The following is a 16,626-nucleotide window of genomic DNA, read 5'->3' as shown; positions in this document are numbered from 1 at the left end:
TTTATAACATTATGTTTTCTTCTTTTGATAGCCAATGCCATTGGATTTTATGCAACAATTTATTCTTGAAACAATAGACAGATATTTTTTCATAAAATGAAAAGGAATTTATTTTTTAGGAGAAACATTCTAGTATTCATACCATGTTATTTGTTTGTGATTCAATGATGGCTTGAGAAGGATTTGGTGCTTTCTCACTTGTAAAGAATGTGACTCATAGATTTTAGTCATATAATGAAGAATATTTATGCTTTGTTGCAGATGACTGCATTCTATTGATTTCTGTCAAACAATTTAAAACTACCAACAACGACAGACAAATCTGTAGAGTGATTTTTTTATCTGGTTATTGCGTGAAATTTATCTTGACGCAAGGGATAAATTAATATTATTATTTTATAATGGGAAACAAGAAAGGAAGGAAAAATAAATATGCAAGGAAAAGATCTGATGAAGCAGAACAAAGAAATATTCAGAAGACTGCAGCACGTTATCATCAAATTAAACAAGGTGAAGGAAATGTTGAAGAAGGCTCAATAGAAGTATAATTAGTGCATATGGAAGAGAGGTCAAGAACACTCCCTACGGAATCTCAAACAATGAATGTTGAAGAAGGTTCAAGATCAGTCCCTACAGAGGTTCAAATAACAAAAGTCAGAGAAGGGTTAGAATCTTTTCTAGTTGAATCTCAAACAATGGATGTTGGAGAAGGCTCAAGATCGGTCCCTGTAGAAATTCCAATAACAAAAATTAGAGAAGGGTCGAGATCAGGTGTAGGAACTAGTATGGATGAACTCTTAAATATTGTCCAATTTGTAAAGCATGGTATTTCTCATAAGAATTTAGATCATTTACTTAAAATGGATGTAGAGAAATTGAGAAAACTTGTAGCTAATGTTCAACCATTAAGTTTTTCTAAGAGAAGGTCAATGAAGAAGAAGATAAGAGAAATTATGACTCAATTTGATAACACTAAAAAACTTGAACAAGCTCAGTTGCTTTCACTTTTGGTTACACAAGCAAAGTTGCAAGAGGCATTGAAATTGTTAGGTGTAAACACAACATCAAAGAAGAGAAGATTTTCTAGCATGCAAACTGATTTGATTGAAAATGTTAAACAAGGTTTGAGAAACATAGGAAAACACTCTAGAACTAAAGATAAGTCTTTGGCAAGAAAAGTGATGTAGATGTCTGTTGTAAGTAAAAATATGTCTTAAAATAGATAAATATCTTAAATTTCATCTGAAATGGGTTTTAGTAGGAAAACAATGAGATAATATGTTAAGAGAAGATTAATTGTGGACGATAGTACTATGCAGGCAAACTAGGCAATCATGTGTAGAGCACCTCATTTTGATACAATTGAAGAGTTATTAAAAAATTTAGTCATATCATTTTGGATTGATAACACTCTTCCTTCATCAAATAGTGGAGATGTTATTAGGCATAAGATTGCACCTAGTCAATATAAACATCATACAAAACATTGGTTGGACACAACACAACATGAGTTATATGTGTCATTTTGTAATGAACATCCTAATGTAAAAGTTGCGCAAACATTGTTTGAAAAATTGAAGCCATACATTGTGAGGTCAAACAAAGTGTTTGAAACTTGTTACATTGTCATCATCATATTGAGTTTGATCTCCACTATCAAGGATTTCAAAAGTTTATAGAAGACACATATGGTTTTCATGTTGCTCCTCCTAGTAGGAGAAGTGAGTTTATATCATCCATTTTGTGTGACAGTATAGATGATCCAACTGGTAAAATAAATTTCATCAAAGGATTATATGAAACATGTGGTGAATTGGTTCTATTTCCTTTGAAAACTGAAAATATTGATGTAACAAAAATATTGAATTGCAAAAGTTACAAGTATGTCAAGAATGAAACAAAGTTGGGGAAAGAAACAAAAAGGTTGGAATATGTTGAAGAGGAGTTGCTTGTTCTAACATTTATGGATAGATTTAAGAAATTGATTCAACCTTATATTTGTCATGCATTTTTTGAAAAGTGGCAAGCACAATAGTTTCAAACTCTGAGAGATAATTTTCCACTTGGAACAATTGTATCAGTAGTTGATTTTGCAGAGAACTATTCATTTGTTCATCAGAAAGCAATTCAATCAGATTATTACTTTAATAAGTAGGTCACTATTGTGGTACATGTTTTTTATAGATATGCATAGTTAGATTTGGATGGTTTTTAGAGTACAGTTCAAGCACGAGTAATTATAAAGGAATGTCATTTTTATATAAGTGATGATAAAGAACATGACATTCACTATGTAGAACATTGCTTCAATACATTCTTTTCTTATTTGAAAGAAAGAAACATTAATGTTGATAAACATTATGTTTGGTCTGATGGATGTGCTGCACAATTTAAATCATCTAGACCATTTTATGCATTGTGTAGATATCATCGCAATGAGAATATAAAACACATATGGAATCTCTTTAAGAGTGGCCATGGAAAAGGTGAACATGATGGTGTTGGAGCTTGCATCAAATGCGCTTTGTGAAAGTATCAAATAAATTATTAGGGAGTTCATGTAAATGATGCACATGATGTTGTTGAATGGTGTAAGACTCATTTTGCATTAGATGAGGTAGGGACATCATCAACAATGAGTCGACAGACACCATATAGAGTCTTCTGGGAGATAATAGGTATGGATGTGTACGTTTGTTTAACTTTTATGCAATTAAATTATAAAATTTTATTGTTAAGTTTTATTTTTGAATTTTTTGAAGTTTAAATTTAATTATTCTATATTTTCAATTTAATGAACTTTCATGTGTCAATAGAAAAAACATGCATGGTTGCAAGATGATAGAAAAGACACGTTCCTTACATTTAGTCATGAGTACAAATAATTGTAATTGGACATTGAAGAAAAGAGAATACTCATGTTTTTGTGATAGTTGCATTGATGAAAACTATGAAGAATGCATCAATCAGACACATGGATGTACAAGTGCATGGATCTCGGTACCACTTGATGTTACCGATACATTTGATAAAGAAGATGAAAGTTTTGATGATATTCCATTGATTTCTGATGATTATAATCATATCTCTGGATTGGTAAAAGTGGGTGAGTATTATAAAAATTAATCTCAACTTTTTATTTAATTATCAATTTCAAATATCTTATGTATATTGTACACATGCATGCCTGCATGCTTGTTATGTAGGAGATGTCTTTGCAGTGATTGCTGAGCCTGGAAATCATGAAGGTGTTAGTTATTATTTATTGCGATGTACTACAGAGAGGAAAAAGTTATATGACCCTGAAGAAAGTGATGGAATGTTGTTCCCTATAGGTAAATTATACATATACATGTACATGAACATATATATTTAAATAAATAATATATCTAGGTAACTTCATATCTGTCAAATTTTAAAACACTTAAACTTGTGGTACAGGTTCTGTTGTGATAGAGGGGACATATTTGAAGCAAGAAAAAATAGTCCAACATGGAATACACTTTGTTGATTATCAACTTGGCAACAAAGTTTTACAATACAACCACCTAGTCATTGCTACAGGGCTTTGTCTGCATCTAGTCAAACTTAATCATATACGTCGCAAGTGGAGACTAGACAGTGAAGATCATGAAAAAATATTGCATTTTATAAGTGTACATCATGGTTGATTAGACCTTTGAGATTTATTTTATAATAATCTGAATATCAACTTTGGTGAAATGTGTTTTCAATTGTACTATGGTGAAATTATGAATATCAACTTTGGTGAAATTGTGTTTTTAATCTGAATATATGAGTTTTAGTTATCATTAGTTTATTTAAAAACTATAATATTAATTGTACTATGGATGAATTTAATAATTTAAAAACTTGATATAAATAGGCTACAAGTTAGTTCAAACTTACACAATTTCATTATCTATTTTACAATTCTTAAATATCAACTTCTTTTCAAACCATTGAATTTCATCTTGAATTCAGTTTAAAGAAATTCATTGGACAACTGAAAATTGAATTCTTGTTAAAAAAAAAAGTATTTTTTGATTGTAGACCTTTATAAAATTAATTTGAAAATGAAAAAAAATACTATTCTTAATTAGGGTATGTAATCCCTTGATTTGACAATTTAAAATAAGTAGAGAACATTTTGTTCTGGTTAAAATCCTTTTCCATTTTTCAAGTAGTCTATTAGCGTTGAGTTATTTACAAAAAAAATGATCCTAAACATTGATCAGGAAAAATTATTAGCTGAAGCTTTTGAGTGCATTATTTCTCTCACTTCCATCACAATGCAAGGAAACTCATAATTTAAAATAGATACAACACAAATTAAATGTATCCCAAATTGATGAAGAACAACTTCTACTCCACCAATACTAGAAAATACAGAAAGTACTCTGACACCATCAAGATATAATGCTTTCAAGACTGATAAATTATATGCAATTGTATCTGTTTGGAATGAATTACCCAAACAACACAAGTGCTCAGTCAGACAAGAAGTTCCACAAGTGTGATCTCTATCAAATCCTAATATAGGCTCTATCTCATGGAGCTCTAGAGGGACGACATCACCGAGCCCCACCCATACCAAATTCCACTCTTCACACTTTTGCAGTATATATTTTTGTGCACTATCTTGTAGTTGCCCTCATGAATTCTAAATCATAAATTTAAGTTGATCAATAAGGACAGTGTCACATCGTCTTGAGTCTATGGAATTCAATTTTGTCATCTGATCCCATGAAGGCCAATACTTTTTTATTTGCGGAAGTTCTTCCTGAATAGTCATGGGGGGAGAGGTATTGCTTGAAATCGCTCTTCTACTGGAAGGTTATGCACATACCCTCTTGCTCTTCTAAAAGCTGAAAAGAACATTGAGTCCACCAAATCTGGTTCAACACTATTAAATTGTTCAGATATTGTCTTCCAAATATCCTTCGATGCAAAAGCATCATTCTCATAGTAGAAGAAAGGTGGCCCTTGCATGAACACATTGATTTCTTTTGAATGCTGGCCAATAGGTTTCCCAGGAACTCCAAAACCAATAAGTTCCTTGGGACACAAATTAGGGACTGCATCACATACTTCAAACATTGCTTTCTTGTCTTGCATACCCTCTATGTATTTTTCATACTTCAACACTTTCATTATCTATGTTACAATTTCAAACTTACACAGTTTCATTATCTATGTTAAAATTCTTAAATATCAACTTTTTTTCAAACTAGTAGCTTTCATCTTGAATTAAATGTGTTTTTAATTGTGCGATCATAAGTTCTTAATTATCAAATTTAGTTTATTAAAAAACTATATAATTTAATAATTTAAATTAATTGTACCATGCATGAATTTAATAATTTAAATTCATTTATCAACTTTTTTTTAAACTAGATTGAATTTCATAAGTGAAAATTAAAGTATGTGCTTTTAAAATTGTAAGATTATAAGTTCATAATTATCATTTAGGTTAGTTTATTAAAAAATTATATATTTTAAAGTTACTTTATTACACCTACGGTCATGTACTCTTAAAGTTTAAATTAGTTTAAATTAATATATATTTTTAATATTATATTTTGTAAAAGTTCTCTAAAATAATGTATTGGCTTACCTAATTAACATATTTTTATCCACATAAAACTAATATTTATCTTTAGCAGGTTAGTAATTGATAATTTAAGAAATATGTATCTTTCTAACTTCCTACTAATTGATAATTGATATACATGTACACACGTGTCTCAAGATCATGTTCTATAGCTATAACACAAAAAAATACACATATGTACACATATAAACGTCTCAAGAATAAACATCTATAGATCTAATATATCTCTATGTATCTAAAATGCAAACTGTAAATCTCGAATAAATATACGTATGTAGAAAAATATAAAAAGTCATATATATGTACATGTGATGGTATCTAACTATTGAGATACTCAATAATCAAATAAATAGTGAAAGTACATGCATGTCATCAAGGAACTGAAATACACATGTGTACTTGTAAATTGGACCTCAAATATATATGCATCAAAAAATATATAAATTTGATCTACTACTAGAGGGACCCCTCAAGACACATACAAATAGAACGACCCTCTAATCGAGTCTCTTGTACATCCTCTCGCCAAGGTGCATCAACCAAGCCCTACAAATATATATACATACATACATACATACATATATATATATATATATATATATATATATATATATATATATATATATATATATATATATATATATATATATATACATACATGTGTTAGAGTTATATCTTCAAAACATATATATACATACGTGCATCATGTACATGTACATTCAAATTAAATACAAATTTTCATATATATATATATATATAGTTTTCAAAATATTTAAATAACTTTAAACAAACTATTTAAAACTCAAGTACCTGAGCACTACTAGGTGCCTCAATAGAATCATCTCTCTGATGTACATGATGACCTGACCCAACAGTATGTGTAACCATGTGCTCAGCGACCTGTGCCTACATGATTTATTACGAGTTAAAGATTAAATTAAATATCTACATATATATATATATATATCTGAACGAAATTTTTCAATAAATGAACATATTTTTTAATTTCATATATATTTAAAATTGAAAAATAAATTATATATGTACCTGGGTCTCTAGAGGTGGAGGATGATCATCAGAGTCCATCGTATCATCTATTGATGCACCTGAGCTTGAAATTCCATGTCCAACTGCTAGTAAATCTGAGTGAAGTGAACTGTGTAACTGGCTAGGTACATTTGGTATAGAATCAGTGCTACCAGGTCCGAACAACAGGTCCATGTACAATGAAATACCTAGGCTCGAACTAGTATCAATCTTAGATAGGCCTCGCAACTGCTCACCAAAATCATCAAGGACCTCAGCTATGATATGGACATCTCTAGCTTGTATGCTCGAGTCATTTGTAGAGTGTCATGAGTCTAGTGTCGAATGCTATGAGTTACGCACAGGTGTATCATCTGTCACTGGTGTGGCGGCCTGTGTCTACGAAACTATGTTGGGGTTCTAATGTTGTCTAACAACATCCATCACCACATGTACTGGAATCCTCTATGTATCATAAATATAGCTAATAAAGTGCAACATATCCTCCAAAAAATATAGTGCCATATCCATATGTGTCTGCTATCCTCAAAGACCACGAATATCACCTGGCAGTGGTAGCACAACAGCTCTATATGCATCATCAGAGGAGGCACCTGAAGTGCTACTAGATGCCTATGAAGATGGTCGACCAAGTGGACGAGGATGTCAACTATGAAGATAATGACCAATAGAATCTGATGTGATACTAGCCACTGCAGATGCAATGTGCCCAATAGTGTCAATTGCTTCCCTCTAGGAAGCAATAACAACTTGATGGGGACACAACCCAAGAACAGAATGGAACCAATAGAAAGGAAAAATTATATTAACTGAGAAAATAAGCTAGTACAAACAGTGCAAAGAAAATAAACTTCAAAACATGCCCTAAGGCTTACAATAGCATAAATCTGGAGAATATTTCTCCTTTTAGCACCCCCTCTCAAACTCCACTCCGAACTACCTTTTACAATGCTAGAAATCTCCTTAAATAGACCCCGGAGGGTTAAGGACTAGGAGTACATTCTAGAAAGTGCTAATAGGCATCCACCGATGAAATAGAAGGTTCCGAAAGCTACGTTAGAAGTTGGTGCAAATCTAAAAGAATCCAGAAATGGTAACCGAACTTTCGGGAGGCATAACTTTTGAACCATAGCTCTGATTGACGAACCGTTTACATTTTTGGAAAGCTCTCGAAGCACTCTATAGCCCTATGGACAAGCTTTTCTCATCCCCCATTTTTTGACCCTTTTCAAGGTCATTTAATGCCCCAAACCTGACTTTGAAGCATTCTTAGGAGGTCTCCAAAACCTGAAAAATTGCAATAACTTTCGAACCGTGGGGCCTATTGACCTGATTATTTTTTTTGGAATGCTCTAAATCATGATTACATTCATCTAGCCAATTCACACCTTCTAGTTTACCAAAATGATGGCCCAAATACATGCTCCTATTTTTTCAAGATTTTCAAACGCACTGATAGTTGAACTATGAGAGTTGGAACCTTTATTTAAGCCAAATGGGTATCCAAAAATGTAAAGACATGAAACAGAAACTAAGTATAAGTACATTTTTTTGGGTGACACAGGATTGCCCTTATACCTCTGGATGCTCCTGCATCAGACACCCAGGGTAGATTGAAAAGTGACCCTGTCACTTTATGGATGGTAGAGGAAATCCCGAATGGAAAACCTCAGCTGCTAAAATCCAAGTTGAGTCCTCGATCGACCGTCCTTTCCATTTGACCAAATACTCTTCATACTGCCTGTTTCTGGTACTCCTACCCACACGATGATCTAGAATGTCTTCTATCTCCTCCTTCTTAGAAGCAGGAATTGGACATGGCTCTAAAACTAGCTCCTCATCTACACCATCATCATGATACTCTGTTAAATCTACAATGTTGAAAATGGGAGAAATGTGAATACCATCTGGCAGCTCCACCTCATATGCATTTCCTAAGTTATGTTTCTTCAAAACTTTGCAGGGGCCAAATTTCTTCATTTTCAGCTTGTTGTAAGTACCAACTAGAAATCTTTCTTTTCGTAAGTGCACCATGACTAGATCTCCTAGTTGGAATTCCTTGTGTCTTCTCCTTTGATCAGCCCTAGCTTAATACTCTTGATTCATCTTGATAATGTGTGCTTGAACCTCCTCATGTAGACGCTTGATGTGTTCAGCAAATTTCTCAGCTTCAACACTTGTCCTCTCCCCTTGTTCTATCTTCCTCAATTCTGGTGCAGTCCTTGGGCTATTCCCATATACAATTTGAAATGGTGATTTTCTAGTACTCCTATTTACAGAGTTATTATAAGCAAACTCTACCTATGGTAGAATCAAATCCCATCCCTTGGGTTTATCTCAACTAAACATCTCAGCAAATTGCCCAGACTTCTATTTACCACTTCTGTTTGGTCATCAATCTGTGGGTGATGCGTGGAACTGAATTTCAAGTCTGTTCTCAACTTCTTCCACAATGTCCTCCAGAAATACCCCACAAATTTAGTATCTTTGTCAGAAACTATACTCCTTGGAAGACCATGTAGTCTTACCACCTCTTTGAAAAAACAAGTATGCAATATGGACAACATCATGAGTTTTGTGGCATGGAATGAAATGTGCCATTTTGGAGAACCTATCAACCACCACGAATACAAAGTCATTACCCCTTTGTGTCCTTGGAAATCCAAGAACAAAATCCATACTTATGTCCTCCCATGGCCTTGATGGAATAGGTAATGGCTAATATAGTCTAGTATTTTGACTAAACCCCTTGGCAACTTGACAAACCTGGCAACTCTGTACAAACTTCTTCACATCCTGTGTAATTTGAGGCCAAAAATAATGTTCTCTAAGAATGGAAATGGTCTTATCCTGACCAAAATGTCCTGCCATCCCTCCATTGTGTTTCTCCTTAATCAGATTTTCCCTCATGGAACTCCTTGGAATGCACAATTGACTACCTTTGAACAACATGCCATCCTAAATCAAATAATCTAACCACTTGGTTCTATCTACAGCAACAGGTTCTTTACAAGCTTTCCATGCTTCGGAAAAATTAGGATGCTCGGGGTACAAATTCTTGAGTTCATCAAACCCAACTACTTCAACCTACATTACTGTAAGGAGTGACTGTCTCCTACTTAGTGCATCTGCAACCCTATTAGATTTTCCACTTCTATGCTTCAACACAAATGTATAACTCTACAAGAATTCTACCCACTTCATATGCCTCTGATTCAATTTACCTTGGCTATTTAGGTACTGTAATGCTTGATGATCAGTATACAAAAAAAATTCCTTTGGCAATAAATAATGCCTCCATTTCTTTAAGGCCTGAACTATTGCATAGAACTCTTGATCATAAACATAATACTTCTTCTTTGCATCATTCAATTTTTCACTAAAATATGCAATAGGCTTACCTTCTTGGCTTAATACAGCCCCAATAGCGCTACCACTAGCATCACAATCCACCTGAAATACTTTTCTAAAATTTGGAAGTGCCAACATAGCCTGTTCTGTCACCTTCTTCTTCAGCAATTCAAAACTTCTCGCAGCTGCTGCAGTCCATTTGAACTCTTTTCTATCCCCTCTTATTGTATCAGTTAGGGGTGCACATATGCCACTAAAATTCTTAATAAACTTCCTGTAAAAACTAACCAGACCATGAAATGATCTTACCTCAGTAGCAGAACTTGGAGTAGGCCATTCCAAGATGGCTTTTACCTTCTCTGGATCCATTTTTAGACCTTCAGGTGATATAACAAATCCCAAATAGACTAACTCCCTTTTTGCAAAGACACACTTCTTTAGATTAATTAACAGTTTCTCTTCCCTTAGCCTTTCAAGGACACTACGAATATGCAGTAAATGTTCTTCCAAAGTCTTGCTGAAAATTAAAATATCATCCAAATAGACAATAAATTTTTTTCCCAAGAACTTCTTAAGTACCTCATTCATGAGCCACATGAAGGTGCTTGGGGCATTCGTCAATCCAAAGGGCATGACTAACCACTCATAAAGACCATCCTTGGTCTTGAAGGCTATTTTCCACTCATCTCCTTCTTGAATCCGTATCTGATGATAGCCACTCTTTAGATCTATCTTTGTGAAGTACTGAGCTCCACTCAAACAGTCCATAAGATCATCCATCCTTGGCAAAGGAAACCCGTACTTGATGGTTATCCTATTTATAGCTTGAGAATCTGTACACATCCTCCACTCTCCATCTTTCTTTGGTGCAAGTACTGCAGGTACTGCACATGGAGTGAGGCTCTCTCGAATCAAGCCCTTCCTCAACAGCTCCTGAACCTATCTATTTAGCTCCTCTGTTTCAATAGGAGTCATCCTGTGAGCAGCCTTGTTAGGCAAACTAGCTCCTGGAATCAAATCTATCTGATGACTAATTTTCCTTACTGGTGGCAATCCATCTGGAACATTATCAGAGATAATATCTCCAAATTCCCCTAGTAAATCTGAAACTTCAAATGGTATTTCACTACTACCTTCTTTATCTTTCCTAAGAATCAAAGCATAGCACATATGCTAATGTTTCATGCCATCTAAAAACTTCCTTCCATCAACAAGACAAATCCTAGCACTGCTACATACCTTTTCACCTTCCTTGTCGTTGAGGGCATTCAAAGGCACAATGACCTTCTTCATTGAAATGGAAATAGGTACCACGGAAGCCTCCTCTTCCTCTTTGATTTCCAAAGTCTTGATCACGGGAGTGGTTGAAACCCTCATTCCTCTGGTTCCTGCTAGTACCCTCATCTTCATTTTTCTTTTGAGTTTCATTACGCCCTCCAGATGATCTACCGCTTCCCCTTCCTCCTTGATCGTGCCCTCTTTGTCTTCCTTCAAACCTTTTACTCAGCTTCTCTTCAACTCATAGGGCAAACTGGTATGCTTCTTCAACACTGGTCATTCTTATCAGACTTAATTCCTCCTGGATGCTAGGTCGCAACCCATTGATATAACGAGCAACCTTCTCCTTATTTGCTTCTGCATGCCCCGCCCTAATCAAGAGTTGGTAAAACTCCTCTGTATATTCTTGGACTGATCTTCTTGCTTGCTTTAACCCATGCATCTTCTTAAACATATCAAGCTCGTAGTCCATAGGAATGAACTGCTTCTTCAATTTGTCCACCATGCGATCCCATCTTGTGATCTTCTCCTTTCCTCTTCTAAGTCTTTCCAGTTGAACCTCTTGCCACTAGATTTTGGCATGGCCTTTCAGTTTTGCCTTTGCAAACTTAACCCTATCTGGGTCCCTTATATCCTCATACTCAAAGTATTCTTTTACCAAACTTAGTAATGGCCCTAAAAAGCCTTTCCTCTACAGGATTCAAAACTTCCCCGTCAACTTCCATTACTTCCTCTTCATTGTCATCCTCACTATTGTCATCTGCGGCAACATTTGCTCCTCTACGAAGCTCCTCTTGCAATTCTTGTACCTGTCTCTGGAGGGCTCTAACCTCCTCAGGATCAATAGCTCTAGCCCTTTCGCCATGCTCTCTTCATGGAGGCATCTTCTAACTCGAACCCACAACCACATAGTCCTGGTGCAAACTGCCTCACAGTCGGCACTCTGTCTACACACTCAGGAAAACCCGCTCTGATACCACTTGATGGGGACACAACCCAAGAATAGAATGAAACCAACAGAAAGGGAAAATTATATTAACTGAGAAAATAAGCTAGTACAAATAGTGCAGAGAAAATAAACTTCAAAACATGCCCTAAGGCTTACAATAGCATAAATTTGGAGAATATTTCTCCTTTTAGCACCCCCTCTCAAACTCCACTCCGAACTACCTTTTACAATGCCAGAAATCTCCTTAAATAGACCCCAGAGGGTTAAGGACTATGAGTACATTCTAGAAAGTGCTAGTAGGCATCCATCGATGAAATAGAAGGTTTTGAAAGCTGCGTTAGAAGTCGGTGCAAATCTAAAAGAATCCAGATATGGTAACCGAACTTTCGGGAGGCATAACTTTTGAACCGTAGCTCCGATTGATGAACCATTTATATTTTCAGAAAGCTCTCAAAGCACTCTATAGCCCTATGGACAAGCTTTGCTTGTCCCCCATTTTTTGACCCTTTTTGAGGTCATTTAATGCCCCAAACCTGACTTTGAAGCATTCTTAGGAGGTCTCCAAAACTCGAAAAATTGCAATAACTTTCAAATCATGTGGCCTATTGACCTGATTCTTTTTTCTGGAATACTCTAAATTATGATTACATTCATCTGGCCAATTCACACCTTCTAGTTTACCGAAATGATGGCCCAAATACATGCTCCTATTTTTTTCAAGATTTTCAAACGCACTGATAGTTGAACTATGACAGTTGGAACCTTTATTTGAGCCAAATGGGTATCCAAAAATGTAAAGACATGAAATAGAAACTAAGTCTAAGTACATTTTTTTGGGTGACACAGGATTGCCCTTATACCTCTAGATGCTCCTGCATCACAACTCTATCTACAATAGGCGCATGTGTAGGAATCATAGGATGCATCCTTGGTCCAACAAACTATCTAACATCTACAGGTGGCAGACGATCTACACTGTAGTATTGGTCATGATCTGCGATCTGACCACGCCCCTGTCTATAATAATCAAGAATATCCAAGTAGTTGACAATGAGCCCTATATGGAACTATTGTGCAAAATAAAGGGGTATCTAGTCGTTATTAGGATAACGACCATATGCAGCTAAAAATCATAGATAGATCATGCTAGCAATAATAGGGTCTTTGCATCGTGTGACTCTATAGCCTCTCACCCTACCCTGTGCCCCCTCATAAGCTGGAAAGAACTCTCTCTAGATGACGTCTTTAGGGGCTACCCTCTTGACTTCATCGAATGATGCATCTCCTAAAACCCCAGCCCTAAGCTCCCTAGATATGGAAGCTAATATGGCAGGAGTAAATGAATGGTGAGTTCTAAACCTAACTGTCAAATCTTGTAAACTCCTACATATCGTAGTACATATGTCTCTATAAAGAACATCATCAGAGGTCAATATAGAGTGTTGCAGTCTAGCAACCTCCTACTCTAAAAATGCAAATAAAGCATCTATATCGATGCATGGAGGTGGTGTAGTAGGACCTCCAACAAGAGCTGCAGGTGTAGCTTGACCTGGAACATGAGCCACACTAGGAGCCATGTCAGGACCTACATCACCAGCAGCCGCACCAAGAGTTGGAACATGAGCTGCACGATGACCCCTACGTCAAGGTGCATGATGAGCCCCACCAGAAGCTATAGCATGAGCCCCACCGCGAGCTGCACAAGGAGCCATATCGAGAACTGCATCAAGTGCTACAACAGGAACCGCATCAACCTATGCCACAGTAGGAGCCACAACAGGAACTACATTAGGTGTCACACTAGAAGCCGCATCAAGCATATCATGTGAAGCCATATCTGTAGAAATGTATGAAGAGCTAAATTGCCTGTTGTACACACAATTTTTTTTTTTTAACATTAAAAATTATACACATGTAATTAAACATACATCACACATCATGAACCTAAATAATTTGTAACACATCCAGACCTAGATTAATTTGCATATAAGTATAAGATAACTTTAAAGTTGAGAGTTTGGTTATGGTTAGAGTTAATTTGTTGTTCTAAGATTTTATTATACTTTGGGGGTTATTATTAGAGAATTCAATTAAAGGGCAATAAATTATTTATATTACTCTTAAATGATAATGTTTCGAGGTCTAGGTTTCAAGTTGGGTCACATATATATCATTTAAAACAAGGGTCATACTTCATGTATGTACATATGTTTGAATGTATGTGCATGTATCTCAAATGTAATTTTTAACAATTTAGGATTAGGGTCAACTTGTTTTAATTTTATGTAAGTTCAGCTTCAATTAGGTTTTGAAATAGGGTTTTAGTGTAATTAGGCTCAATTTTAGGGTAATATTTAAGACTTTATGACATTGTCAAAGTTTACATGAACTTTCATAATTTCTAGCATTAAATTTAGGGGTTAATATTAAGGTCTATGGTTAAGAATTTAGGATAAGGGAACTTAGCATATGAAGTTTATGATTTTGTTCAAGATTATGATTTAGGGTATTTATTATCATTTATAATCTTGGGTTTAGAAATTAAATTTTAAGATCAAGGTTAGGGTTAGGGTTTGGATAATGGTTAGGGTTAGGGTTTGGTTAGGTTAGGGTTAGGGTTTGGATGTACGTGTATGTTATATTCATACCTAGATATGCAAATTAATCTACATTCTTATATATGTATAATTTAGGATCTCCCCTTAAGACATGTCATTGAATTATATAGTTAATTATATACTTCTAATAATTAAGACATTAAAAATAATAACATATGTACATTTAAACATGAATATTGAAAACATATGTATGCATGTCTATATCTAACACATGAACATATTTACATGTACATTTATGAAATAAAATATACATTTTAATCTACATTCTCATGTATAATTTAGGATCTCCCCTTAAGACATGTGTTATTAAATATAGTTAATTAGACTTAGTTATAAGATAATTTAAGATCAATAGTTAACATATACATCAATTATACATATAAAAATGTAAATTTACTAAAACCATGTACATACATCAACTTTTAACCATGAACAAATATACATGTACATCTACGCTCAAAATAAAAATTTATACATTCTAATCTATATTTTTACATGTACAATTTAGGATCTAGACCCTTAAGATATTTTATTTAATTAAACTTCTAAACTTAAGACATTAAAGTGAATTTAACATATATATATATGTTTTTTTAAATTTATTTAAATTTGTTTTCTAAAATTTATATTATTATAAATTTTGTAATGTTTTTCTAATTTAAAAAAAAACAAAAATTCTAATGTTTTTCTAAATTTTATATTATTATGAATTTTATAATTTTTTTCTAATTTTTTAAAATTTTTTTTCCAAAATTTATATTATTATAAAATGTCTAACATTTTTCTCATTTTTTTCTCAATTTGTTTTCTAAAATTTATATTAAATTATAAATTTTCTAATATTTTGGTAATGTTTTTTCTAAATTTTATATTAAATTCTAAATTTTCTAATGTTTTTGCAAATTTTTTTTTTAAATTGTTTTCTAAATTTTATATTAAATTATAAATTTTCTAATATTTTTCTAATATTTTTCTAAATTTATTTTTTAACTTTTTAAAATATTATTTCTAAATTTTATATTAAATTATAAATTCTCTAATATTTTTGTAATTTTTTTCTAAATTTGTTTTCTAAATTTTATATTAAATTATAAATTTTCTAATTTTTTTTTTTTTCCAAAATTTTTTTTTCTAAATTTGATATTAAATAATAAATTCTCTAATGTTTTCGTAATATTTTTTCTAAATTTGTTTTCTAATGTTTTTCCTAAATTTAATATTATTTTTTCTAATGTTTTCTAAAAAAAATTCTAATGTTTTCTATATAATATTTTTCTGTTTTCTAAATTAATATAAATAAACAATTTAAATATTAAATTAACATTTAGACATGCTTTCAAAGCTATTAACAACATAAATAACATTCAAATATGCTTTAAAAACATTAAAAAAATGTATTAAAAACATTAAAATCTAATTCAATAACATAAAAAAATACTTTAAAAATGTTGAACAATATTAAATTAATAATCTTTTGACATACTTGATGATTAGGATCGGAATGAAGGTGACATGATGATGGTGATGGAGGTATCACAAATGACACATTCGCCCGAACACTTTGAATGAATAGTAGTCGCCGTGAAAATGAATTGGAAAAGTTGAAAAAGTTCGCTTACATATCAGCGGGGTTCGTGCGAACATGCAATGTTTGGAATTGTGAAAATTTTGCAACTTTTTAGAATTTGTTTGTCCCACTAAAGTGGAACCCATTATTGTGGGTTCACCCATTGATGGTATATTTCCTAATAGGGAAGGCTGCATTTCTT

General features: G+C 33.4%; 1 pseudogene; it reads right to left on the bottom strand.

The window, feature by feature from the left end:
• Positions 1 to 14,074, bottom strand: part of LOC149561733 (glutamate--tRNA ligase, cytoplasmic-like) — a 28,237-nt pseudogene extending 14,163 nt beyond the window's left edge.
• Positions 14,075 to 16,626: the final 2,552 nt, after the last annotated feature.

This window comes from Cupressus sempervirens, chromosome 4 (assembly GCF_028749045.1).
Source record: "Cupressus sempervirens isolate cs-2001-9-10 chromosome 4, ASM2874904v1, whole genome shotgun sequence".
NCBI lineage: Eukaryota > Viridiplantae > Streptophyta > Pinopsida > Cupressales > Cupressaceae > Cupressus > Cupressus sempervirens.
Note: the sequence above shows the minus strand (reverse complement) of the source record. Positions and strands in the feature narration are given on the sequence as shown.